The sequence below is a fragment of the Barbatula barbatula genome (genome assembly GCF_947034865.1).
Source record: "Barbatula barbatula genome assembly, chromosome: 25".
Taxonomy (NCBI): Eukaryota; Metazoa; Chordata; class Actinopteri; order Cypriniformes; family Nemacheilidae; genus Barbatula; species Barbatula barbatula.
The window spans coordinates 16,508,930-16,521,443 of NC_136788.1; positions in this window are offsets into that span (position 1 = coordinate 16,508,930).

The following is a 12,514-nucleotide window of genomic DNA, read 5'->3' on the forward strand; positions in this document are numbered from 1 at the left end:
TCAACATAGGGTCAGCGAGCCCAGAATTAGGGTTGTATAGATGTACGGATGCTCATAGATAAGATGACGGTGGATAGAGAGGTAGTGTTTACTTTGGGCTGGGTGCAGAGGTCACTGACCTGACAGACAGCACTGATCTGAGCTCTTTGAAATGGAAATTCTTTCGACGCTGACATTTGTTTTGCAGTCCTTCAAACATGCAAAACATCAAACATGTCATAAATCAAATACATTCAACATACATCAACGAGTTTCAATGAGTCAGTGAGGCCAAATCAAACCAATAACCAGGATGTATTTGGTAAAAAATATTCATTTATTTAGCAATTAAAACGTTTAACACACTTCCTACATCAATAACCAAGTTCATTCATTTAAATTAATTTAACATATAAATGATTATATTACAGACCGGATAAATAATACCGCAAAAAAAACGTTCTTTGAACATTTTAACTGTAAGCATCAGAAACTTTTAACAAAGAATTATCAATAAAACTAAATATTATTCATATTTCATAGAATTCAACTCATGTTCTGTGACAACTTTGTTAGTCATTATTATTATTTGATTCAAATTTTGAATAGTGTATTGTATATTTTTATTTATTTTGTTAATTTCAAATGTATTGTATTGTTAACTTTAGCAATTTTGTTATGTGCCTTTGTCGTTTTCTTTCATGTTTCATTTTTTTCGGTTTTAGTTTCATTTTTTTCTTACTTAAACTTAAAAAAATGAGAAGTGTTGCCTTACTAAAAAATTGTGAAATACGTTTTTTTCAATAATATTTAGATGTTTATTAATAATTTTCCTTAAAAAGTGTAAAACAGCTTTAGTTTTAGTTTTCCATAATAACCTTGGAGAACAGAAAGTTTCAAAATCAGTGTTTGATAAAAATTTGAACAACGTGAAGGTCTGGCAATTCTTGGACAAACATCACATTCATGTATTGCCTGAACATTATTCAGCCAAAGCGTGTGTGCGATTTCTGGTAAACAGCTCACGGTGGATTTGAACAAGCGGTCACCATGTAAGCCTCCAAATGTCCCATAATAATCCCTGACCTCTACACATCACCTGCAGCCGCCAACCGCTGGCTGAATGTAAACCACGACAGCATTTCTGACCAGTTTTTCATCTACCCACCGAGAGATCTGTGACCTTTAAAGAGAGAGACAAACCTCAGTTTAAACCACTAAGAAACTACATCTGACATTTAAATGTACGACGTTTTATATCCAAAGCAACTGCATAAACCACACCGTGCCTCAAAGAAACCTAAATGCATTAATCACGTATGAATGTGTATAAAGAGAATAAGGCTTCATATCCAGGAAAAATAAGTATAAATTTAATGCCTTTCAACACTAATATAACCGTCCTGCCAACAATTACAATAATCAGATCGTCTCTGGCCTTCATCTGAACTCCGGACATAAACACATTTAGTGATGATTCTCTCTCCATCCGTGTGATGCAGGTTTGATGGACCAGCACAAGCTTTATTCTGGCTCTGAGCCTCCGTCGCGACACGTCAAAAACAACGGGCCTTCCACAGAGTATTGAAGTGGTTCTCGAAACGCTTTGATCTCTCGCAGGATTGGGTTCTACAGTCCAAAGAGACCAGATTCATCGGAACGTCATATGAGGTTTATCAGCAATGTGATACTGCTTAAAAAGAGTCAAGATTTATCACGAACGGTATATTTTTCTTTGAGTTTAACTGAGCAATTATTGAGTCGTAGGGGAGGTTGTGAGCGTTGTCTCATTATCACTGAGAAATATGTGCGCCGTCACATGCGATTCCGCTTTTATTAAACTCCTTCATCATTCAACGACAGCTTTATTGCTTCTTTAAGCAACACGACAAAATGTGTTCAATTATATCCTAAAGTCACTTGAAGAATATGTGACAAAATCAACAAAGAGATTAAATATCTGTAAACCAAGATCATAAAACTGCTTGATAACAGAGATTTAATCCATTACGTGCAGCCTGACACAAGAGTCTTTAGTTGACGTGAATCTGCAAAGATTTGACCAAGGACTGCATTTGGCCTTTAACATTCCGCCGCATTACAGAGCATGCATGCGCATAAACATGCGAGATCACAGCCGTTCGTACTTCATCACGACCTGTGAAAGGATATCACAGACAGACCGGTTTCTACAGGTGTCATTTCAGTGCAGATGAACAGCTATATCACCCGGCAATTCACATGCGTTTACACAACCTATCATCTGTCCATAACAATGATTTTAACTTTCACATTTACAGCACATAATACTTGAAAAACATAGTTTCAAATGAACGTTATAAATCATGTCGAAAGCGTTTCAGTAATGAGTGTCTGTTATATAATTTATGTCTGTTGTTTATTTCAGCGATGCCTAAAGGACATACAGAAGAGATGTTGTTTAACAGGCCGGACGAGTGTTTTATAGGGGTGGAGTGCTTTCTTCACACCGGACACTATATTTCCCACATCTCACGACCCACCAAAACACGTGATTCTTGAATTATAGTTTACATTCATAATGACCTCCGAAGGTAATAAATTCAGAGGATTTATGTATTTACAAAAGGATTCTTGTGGACTAAAGAGGCCATTAAAGTATCAGGAAATCTCAGCACGTGACTTAAATAGCCTTAGTTATTTCAACATTAAATGTGACAATCTTTGTTTTTATGGATCAAAATGTACTATATTTTAAAAAGGTTACGGACATTGTAGCTTTGCAGTGACAAGCCAATGTGAAATATTAACAACAAAAAATATGTTACGGCCACAAAAGAGCCTAAAAGTTGATATAGTTTATACATAAATAAGGAAGCACTTTATTTTACAGTCCTGTTTCCCATGTACATACTGTGTACTTATTACAGTAAATATAAGAACTGGGTAATAACTGGGTACTAATCCTTCACTTATACCATGTAGTTACCGTATACTACCCAGTACTTTCTTAGGTAAGTATGTACACTATAGGTACACGTCCTGTAAAATAAAGTGCAACCTAAACATTTGTATTTTACAGTGGCCTTGTTACATATGTATTTACTACAGTATGTACTACAAATTTAGCATAATTACATATAACTAACAGTATTACTCAATACTTAAATATATAACTACATTAACACAAGACGTGAAATAAAGTGTAGCCGAGAAAACCATCTAAAAGGTTTCCCAAGCAGAAAGAGTCCAAGAGTAATTTTCATTTCATTTCAGCCTGAATTCTCTTTTGCTGTGCCAAAGGCATTCTCATATCGCTGTATTTCATGGGAACACGATCATTTGTCCTTTAATATTGTATCTAATCAGGAGCAAAAGCAGTAAAAACAACAGGCAACATTCCATTTCAAACGCTCTAATCTCATTTCTGTCCCATAAAGGCTTTCCCATGTCGGATGACTCTCTTGCAAAAGTGCAGTTTTAAACACTCTCCGAGCGATCAGAGTTAGACCACCCCACAGAGAAACGCTTTACTCCATACAAAGACAAAGAAATGATTTCAATACATTGATTCATAAACTCCATACAATTCCTGAAACGCCACTCAAACTCCAAAATACATATCAGACCACTTCTAATTATAATAATGAGCATGAAGTGATATATTCCATACGGTAAAGAGCGTTCTGGAAATAATGATCACATGCTGACCGGACATCATCATTCACAATCTGGTACGGGACGAAATCATCACAGTTCTGTTCTGTGATCTGTCTGTTATTAATATTATTCTGCTGCTCGATATTCTCTAATCTACATGAATCACACATAAGAGACTTCATAAACATTTTGAATAAATGCTAAATGGTGCAAAACCACCAGCTGCTAAGCTGCAGTGTCAACCAGACACTGACAATAAATCATTTATGATTTAAGTTAACATGATATCAATGATCACGGTTATTTATATCATGATTATTGTCAACACCCCTGGTATCATGTTTATTTGTGCCAAATCCTAAAGTTGAAGGTGATACACACACGCACACACACAAAAACATATATTATATTATTCATACTCAGGAAAGCAGGGTGGACGCCAGAGAAGAAAACATCACAATGTTATTTCCTGAGGTTGATCTGTGTTCTGCATGGCTGCAGGCCACTGGGACCCCTGAACCCCACAGCGATTGTAAGACTGAACCCCCAGATAATCAGATGTCACACACACACACACACACACACACGAACAGACACATACACACAAAGACCCATGCACACACAAACACACACATAAACTCACTCAAACACTCACTCAAAGACACACACACAAGGACACGTGCACACAAATAAAAACAGACTCACACATACACAGATGAACACTCACACAAGGACGCACACACACACACACACACACACAAAGACCCATGCACACACAAACACACACATAAACTCACTCAAACACTCACTCAAAGACACACACACAAGGACACGTGCACACAAATAAAAACAGACTCACACATACACAGATGAACACTCACACAAGGACGCACACACACACACACACACATACACACAAAGACCCATGCACACACAAACACACACATAAACTCACTCAAACACTCACTCAAAGACACACACACAAGGACACGTGCACACAAATAAAAACAGACTCACACATACACAGATGAACACTCACACAAGGACGCACACACACACACACACACACACACACACACAAAGACCCGTGCACACACAAACACACACATTAACACACTCAAACACTCACTCAAATACACACACAGAAGGACACGTGCACACAAATAAAAACACACACTCACTCATACACAGATGAACACTCACACAAGGACGCGCACACACACACACACACACACAAAGACCCGTGCACACACAAACACACACATAAACACACTCAAACACTCACTCAAAGACACACACAGAAGGACACGTGCACACAAATAAAAACACACACTCACTCATACACAGATGAACACTCATACAAGGACGCGCACACACACACACACACACACAAAGACCCGTGCACACACAAACACACACATAAACACACTCAAACACTCACTCAAAGACACACACAAGGACACGTGCACACAAATAAAAACAGACTCACACATACACAGATGAACACTCACACAAGGACGCGCACACACACACACACACACACACACACAAAGACCCATGCAAACACACACATAAACTCACTCAAACACTCACTCAAAGACACACACACAAGGACACGTGCACACAAATAAAAACACACACTCACTCATACACAGATGAACACTCACACAAGGACGCACACACACACACACATACACACAAAGACCCATGCACACACAAACACACACATAAACTCACTCAAACACTCACTCAAAGACACACACAGAAGGACACGTGCACACAAATAAAAACAGACTCACACATACACAGATGAACACTCACACAAGGACGCGCACACACACACACACACACACACACACACACACACACACAAAGACCCGTGCACACACAAACACACACATTAACACACTCAAACACTCACTCAAATACACACACAGAAGGACACGTGCACACAAATAAAAACACACACTCACTCATACACAGATGAACACTCACACAAGGACGCGCACACACACACACACACACAAAGACCCGTGCACACACAAACACACACATAAACACACTCAAACACTCACTCAAATACACACACAGAAGGACACGTGCACACAAATAAAAACACACACTCACTCATACACAGATGAACACTCACACAAGGACGCGCACACACACACACACACAAAGACCCGTGCACACACAAACACACACATAAACACACTCAAACACTCACTCAAAGACACACACAGAAGGACACGTGCACACAAATAAAAACACACACTCACTCATACACAGATGAACACTCACACAAGGACGCGCACACACACACACACACAAAGACCCGTGCACACACAAACACACACATAAACACACTCAAACACTCACTCAAAGACACACACAAGGACACGTGCACACAAATAAAAACAGACTCACACATACACAGATGAACACTCACACAAGGACGCACACACACACACACACACATACACACAAAGACCCATGCACACACAAACACACACATAAACTCACTCAAACACTCACTCAAAGACACACACACAAGGACACGTGCACACAAATAAAAACAGACTCACACATACACAGATGAACACTCACACAAGGACGCACACACACACACACACACACAAAGACCCGTGCACACACAAACACACACATTAACACACTCAAACACTCACTCAAATACACACACAGAAGGACACGTGCACACAAATAAAAACACACACTCACTCATACACAGATGAACACTCACACAAAGACGCGCACACACACACACACACACACAAAGACCCGTGCACACACAAACACACACATAAACACACTCAAACACTCACTCAAATACACACACAGAAGGACACGTGCACACAAATAAAAACACACACTCACTCATACACAGATGAACACTCACACAAGGACGCGCACACACACACACACACACACACAAAGACCCGTGCACACACAAACACACACATAAACACACTCAAACACTCACTCAAAGACACACACAAGGACACGTGCACACAAATAAAAACACACACTCACTCATACACAGATGAACACTCACACAAGGACGCACACACACACACACACACACACACACAAAGACCCGTGCACACACAAACACACACATAAACACACTCAAACACTCACTCAAAGACACACACAGAAGGACACGTGCACACAAATAAAAACACACACTCACTCATACACAGATGAACACTCACACAAGGACGCGCACACACACACACACACACACAAAGACCCGTGCACACACAAACACACACATTAACACACTCAAACACTCACTCAAAGACACACACAGAAGGACACGTGCACACAAATAAAAACACACACTCACTCATACACAGATGAACACTCACACAAGGACGCGCACACACACACACACACACACAAAGACCCGTGCACACACAAACACACACATAAACACACTCAAACACTCACTCAAAGACACACACAGAAGGACATGTGCACACAAATAAAAACACACACTCACTCATAGAGTAAGTAAGACAATGAAACACACAACTTGTTCAATTGTCAAAGCCAGAATGAACTGTGGCCTGATGATCTGTCTGGAGTCTGATGTGTCAGCGCTATGTCAGCTGTTTACAGGTGAGAATCATCTCTGGATTGTTAGCCGCTTAGCACACTTCCGCCTCCAGGCCTGCAGACGGGTCACAGACGGGTGACATCAAGAACAATGACATCACTGACAGGAAGACCCAGGGGGTCGAGAGGAACGCCAGCAACAGGGATTACTCTCACCATCTGTGACACTTTTGGTACATTTACAGTATTTCATTACACTTACGGTATCAGTTTAGATCCAAGCACTGTCAGGAGAAACATCTAAGACAAAGTAATAACACAACTGAGACCTCCGTCAAATCTTCGAACAACACATGAGCCATAAACGCTTCATCTCTGTGGGATAATATGTAGATATATGATTTCAACGGTGGTTTCGGGTGGGGATTTTACGGGCACACCTCTTCATCACACTGCTGTTAAAATAACAATCTTCTTGCTCAAAGCTCCTCCAGGCAAACACGAGCGAACAGCTGTTCATAGATCACAAAGCTTGACAATTCTGCAACATCAACACCGAATCCACCGTAGTGTTTGCGCAACGCTTTCTATCTGCTACTTGAGTGTGTTTCTGGCTTAAAGAATCAACAACTTTGTGAATTTCTCCTATAGAACACCTCAGGCGAATGATCTTCACCCAACAGTCCTTTGTCTGGATTTCTCACGTGTCAGCATTCCTCCTCCTGTTAAAATCTGCTTACTCGCGATTGGTTATTAAAGAGAAAAACAGAGGCGTCGATCTATTATGTGCTCTAATCCTACATGAACGTGTGCGATGTTTCTGCCTAACGCCGTGTGACAGCCGGATGATGAAACATCATCAGCTTTGACTCTCTGCAAGGCCTGAACTTTGTATCACCAATTCGGAGATTTGCGGCTCAATCACTTCTGTCTTCAAAAGCGAAAGATTTGCTGGCCAGCATGCCATCGCTTATCCAAACTCATCTGGTTAAATATGAAGTGTGCAGAGGAGTGAATACATTCTGGAAAAACGTATGTGTCCTCCAGCCTGGACGATATTTGATTCGATCTTTTAAGATGCTGAAGGAATCTGAGATCAGTTCAGAGTGTTTCAAGTTGGCAAAAGGTTTGGATTTGTTTTAGAGATGCTGTCCAGGTCTGCTTTCAGGAGAGTTGAAATGAATGATCAGTGCCAGGTAAATATTTCTGCCCGGGTTAATGCTTTCTTTAAATCTCATTTGTGTGCTCTTGATGCCAAATCTGGAGGATTTCATCACAGCGGGATCGAAGTGTGTTTTTACAATAAACCTCTCCGAGCGGGGCGTAGTACAAAACTATTAAAACTGTAAATTTGTACTTTTGTCAACCCCGCTTTTGGAGACGCAATTCTTATAGATGTTGGCCGTTCTCCTTGAACGGTGAGTTGTTTCATTTACGTAACACTTCAAAATTAAACATTGGCACATGATAGACCTCTAAGATCAGGTTCTAAACATGTGTGTTGACCTCAGAGGGTGCTTCACGTATCGTGTTGGCGTGAGTCTGGATTCATGGAATCTGGCATTCCACATGAGGCCGAGCGTGATGGGTTCTCCCCCCACTTCCTGTTTTAACAGCAATTTCCACACCAGAGGTGGAACATTGAAAACAGCTACAGACAGAGAGAGACACAGGGAAAATCAGTCCAGTTAGGCCAACTGCTACAGAGATTTTACGACAGGTAGAGTGTGTTTTTACCCCTTTACCGTGGTAAAACAAAACCACAGCACCTGAAACACACAGTATTTAGTGGCTACTGCTTAAAACTAAGTTTATAAAGTAATAATCCAAATAATTCCTGCTGTAATGTAGAATGTAAGACAGTAATTTACCGTAGATTTATATTTATCTAATTTACTGGCAACCGTTTGTTAAAAGATTAATGAATATTAAACATTAACAAGTCTTTATCTTTACAGAAAACATGATAAAGTAAAAGCCTCACGCAAAGCATTCTGGGAACCAGAAATCCACATAAACCTTTTTCTAATTTCGGTTACCAGAATGCTTTGCATGAGGTTTGTTATTTTATAGTTTTCTTTCTATACGGATAAAGACTGAGTTGAATGATCAATTATCTTTGAACAAACTGTTGCCAGTACATTACATAGAAACTGCTGCATAATAATACTGTAATTTCGACAGTCGAAGTGACTATAACTATAAAGTTTAAAAAATCTATATAATCTCATGAGTTCACATCACGACTTTATCAATAACGGTACTTGAACAGTAGGGTTGGGATGACTTTCAGAATGATTGTTTTCCAGCAGACGAACTATAAAAACATTTACATTTTCTGCACGCACGATTTAAAACATAAGATTGTCATCAGCTGGTGTGGACGATAAGTTTTAGTTATGATTATCGTTATTGTTTTCTTTAAATTTATCTTTTATTGTTCTTGATGTGTACAGACCTAAAGCATTTGCATTAAAATAAAACGTGAAGCATCCTTTACACCGATACCCTGATTTTATTAATGATATTTGTTTTATCCGAGTTAAACAGACCATATACCTTTAAAACCCAGTTACTGTGAAACTTGTATTTGGTAACAGTCAAGTGATGGTTTGGGAAACTTTCTGGGTGCATTGGTGAAGTTTCAAGTTCTCAAACTGACAGTGATGCTGAGGATCTTCTGGGAAACCTCCACAGATGTTTGATCCCTGGAGAATTCCGGTGCGTCTCCGAGCGAGGACACGTCTTCATTAGTGTTCCAGCTGGAAATCTGGCACGACTCCATGATCAAGAAGGCATGTAAAGGGCTTTGATAGCGTATCATGTTTGCAGGAAATTAAAATCAGAGGTTGGACGGGAAGACAGACAATATCAACGTGGCGACCTTACCGACGGTGCGTTGAACAAATATTCCCATAATTCGATTAGAAGTCCACCGCAGCTGTTTGGGGAGGGACAATCTCATCCTGTGAAAACAACTGAGGTTGATTTAACAAAGGGTTGCTCTGTTACAGACACGTGAAGGCAGATGTTTTTAACTGAAGAACAGATGATCTGCACAACAATTTGGCTCCAGCGGCCAGAAGAAATGTGGAGTTCCATCACAGAACAGCCCGAATGTTGACGCGTCTCTCTCATCATGCATGGCAACGTAAATGTCTTCTCTTAGAAAAATCTAATGATTGTAGTTTTCCTCGGAGCGGATCTGCAGATGTGCAAACACACGGCTGTGTGTGAAAAGATGTCAATGTGTTAAACACATAACAAGTGTGTTTGTAAAGTTCTTCAGGAATTAAAAAAGAGTGGATAGAACTTAACCTGTACTTACTGATAACAAACACACACCGACGGAAGACTCGACACTGTGGTCAAGTTGCTCTCATGCATGAAGCTGTCACTCTATACATGCTCAATTCCCATCATGCTTTGCAGCGCAGGTGCACAACTGAAGGCCCTGCAGATGAATGTCCCATCTTGTTTTGGACAGGTACAGTTATTATGTTCGACAGTCTTTAATAAAAACATTTCCATCAATTAAATTCCCCGCTTCTACACAACTGAACATTTAATCCGTGACTTAATCTCATTTTTGCTTTGAGCACAAACAGTTTAAGAGGAATGTCAAAGCTGCTGAAGATGACAACAAGTATCTAATTTTGATGGTTTGGATCTTTATCCGACTCTTAAAAGAGCGTCTGGCATGACTCCATTGTGAGGTGATGTTCAGAAGCGCTGTGGCGTATCGGGGGCGAATCTTTTTAGGAGGAAATCTTTCATTGTGTTGCTTTGGCTAGAGAATGTTTATCTGATCAACAACACGATGCTCCTGTGTGGTCTGAGTTCACGAGCGATTCGTTATTCTGCAATCTGATGCTGACTGTATTTCATCGTGGCCGTTCTTGTTATTAAAGAACGGCAATTACATTTAATATACGTTTAATGTAATAAGAATATATCTTTTTTTATCTGATGACCATTTGAACAAATCACTCTCTTCGTCCACCCCCCGACTATCATTGGTCAGCAAACAGATAGTCGCACATGTTGTCCTTTTGGATCAAAGTATTTTAATATCCAAACAAATTCAAGTAACTTATGTCTGATGACCAGGTATAAAAGCGTCTGACGTGAAGCTTTCTGTTTGACGTGAGGATCGGGAATGAAGAGTTTTTACTGTGAGATTGATGATGCTTCACCCTGTCTGAGGAAGGGTTACGGATCACAGCAAACAGACGTAAATTATTTCCTTATGTACTGTGAGACTCACTGCCGCAGTCTGGACTTGTTCTCAAGCCATTCTCTCCCTCCCTGCGTCTGGCTTCACTTTAAGAAATCTATAGAGCTTGTTAAGAGTGAAACGAATGTGGGTCTGGACAGAAGGCCCCTGAGGTCATCATGCAACATCGCCATCTGTCGGCTGGTGATATTTTCTTTCACACAGGTTCTTTCGTCAAAGCAAAAATACGATGGACGAAAGATGACTTTCTTAGGATCAGGATAAACGCACACTCTCCAAAAATAAACTGTGACTGAACTTCTATAGAATACAAGACTAATGTTAAATTAGGGTTAAATTAGTGAAACTTTTAGGGTGTGTTGGTCACCTTGCACTGTGAAGGTTTACTGAAACTCCCTGATTTGATATACAAAAGATTTTGCTGCCTCCATGTGGCTGAGAGAGGATATACTATTTATTGCGAAAACAAATAAAAAACATGTAGGCCTACCTTATTTTGAGAAACTAAAAGAGACTGGGGTTGCTTGCCACACGTAAATAAAGTGTAAACTACATAATAAACCGAAATAATGATTTCATGATGAAGGCTTTGATAAAAAGATCAAACAAGGACGTTTAATCCTAAACGCACACAACTGAAGTACAAGGCCGAAGTTAAGTTATTTTATATAAAGCACAACATGTTTACATTTCTCAGCTCATAACAATATTTTATGATCTAAGCGGAGTAGAAAAATGTTTGTCTTTAGTTAGAATTGGATTCACTGCATTCACTGTCCTTGGGAATCGTAGACTCACGCACCGTTGACGTACCTATAGCAAAAAATGGACCAGAGCGATCCGCACGGCGTGCAGATATCGAAAGATGTTTGCTGCCCTCGAGTGTTTGTGAGAAGAAACACAACCTTCATTCTCCTCTTTGATAGAACTGCATATGTGTATACACGCTACCGCCAATGCATTTATGAGCATCCACACATGCACAACACCGGGGTTAATTCTTCACAGGCTTGATAAGTCAAACACATTAAGTTCTTCATCTGTCTGCTCCTCACACTGCTTTCTGTGGCGCAGGTCCAG